At 55.6% G+C, this 1320-nt stretch overlaps 1 protein-coding gene across 1 annotated transcript in view; it reads right to left on the bottom strand.

Moving 5' to 3' along the window:
* Positions 1–1320, bottom strand: part of LOC113215360 (hemicentin-1) — a 479462-nt gene that overhangs the window by 439756 nt on the left and 38386 nt on the right. The window lies entirely within an intron of this gene.

Genomic DNA, 1320 nt, shown 5'->3' with positions numbered 1-1320 from the left:
AAATGGACCCCCAGTGATATCAACACTCGCGCGCGGCGCATAACCGCACCGACCCTAACGGCAAATTTGTATTTGTAATTGAGCTTACTCCCTATACCAACTATTGCCGAGACCGACCGACCGCGCCGCGCCGCGCTCCGGGCGGGGCGGGTGCAGCCGGGCAGCGGAACACAAGCAGTGGGGGCATTTGCTGTTTGGGGGATTGCTTATTTGAATAGGACGGGGGCGCAGCAGCATGCGGCGTGGCGTGGCGGGGCGTGGGGGGCGTAGCGGGGCGGGGGTTGGCCGCGCTTTGTGGTACCGCTGCTGGCTGGCGAGGGTCTTCGCGAGAGCGAGGGAACGGGGCGCCGCGGCGGGACCAGGGGGCGGTGAGACGAGAAAGAAGGGGGGGGGAGAAGGGCAGAGAAAGGGAGGGAGGGAGGAGGAGAGGTCAATGGCAGTCGGATATTATTTGTCGCGGCCCGTTTTATAAGAGAGAGCAAGAGAGAGAGAGAGTGACAAAGCAAGCGCGAGAAAGAGAAAGGGAGGGAGGGGAGGAGAGGAGAGGGAGAGATGGGTAGAGGGAGAGAGGGAGGGAGAGAAAGAAAGAGAGCGCACGGGGGGACGCGCAACTTGTTGCCAATCCATTCCAAACCCAGCGGCGGCGGCGCCCGCTTTAAATACGACACGCGGGAATAAAAGGGAATTAAAGGAGCAGCAGGAGAAGGGTAATTCAGAGGACGGCGAGGAGCTAAAGGGACTTCTTCAATCGCAAACAAAGACGCAATTTCGGGTGTTTAATAATTACATCAGAAAGCAGGCCGAAAGGCTACGGCAAGTACACTGTAACAACGAGGACACTTTATGGGCAGCTACTCGTTTTCATATCGTTAGGTTTCGGAAAAATGAGTACACGACGAGACACGACCTTTACAGAGTGTTTCTTCACAAATTTCTCGTCTCTTTGCCTCTTACTTTAAAGCGATTTAATTATTTCGTCTGAGCTTGAAAAGTCTTATAAGACGCGACAGTCGAATTTCACGCACGGGGGACATTATTCTCCCCGCTGGCGCCTCTTCAAGTCTACTCCACTCCAACCCCCCACCCCCCTCGACACGTCACCGCGTAACGTTGCGTCGCGTTACGTCACGACGACGCCGTTCAGAAATAAATACAGTCCGTTTCCGTCATCCCCGCCGCTGCACTGCAGAAGCACTGTACCGTACGGCACACTGCGGGCGAGCAGCCATCCACACTGTACAGCAAACGCACGTTCAGTAAAACGGTTTGGTTGGGAATGCAATTCGAATGGTTTGGGCAAATGCCACACTATACTTGATG

The sequence above is a fragment of the Frankliniella occidentalis genome, unplaced genomic scaffold, assembly GCF_000697945.3.
Source record: "Frankliniella occidentalis isolate FOCC.00 unplaced genomic scaffold, Focc_3.1 Scaffold7, whole genome shotgun sequence".
NCBI classification, from domain to species: domain Eukaryota; kingdom Metazoa; phylum Arthropoda; class Insecta; order Thysanoptera; family Thripidae; genus Frankliniella; species Frankliniella occidentalis.
This window is presented reverse-complemented; position numbering and strand designations above follow the sequence as displayed.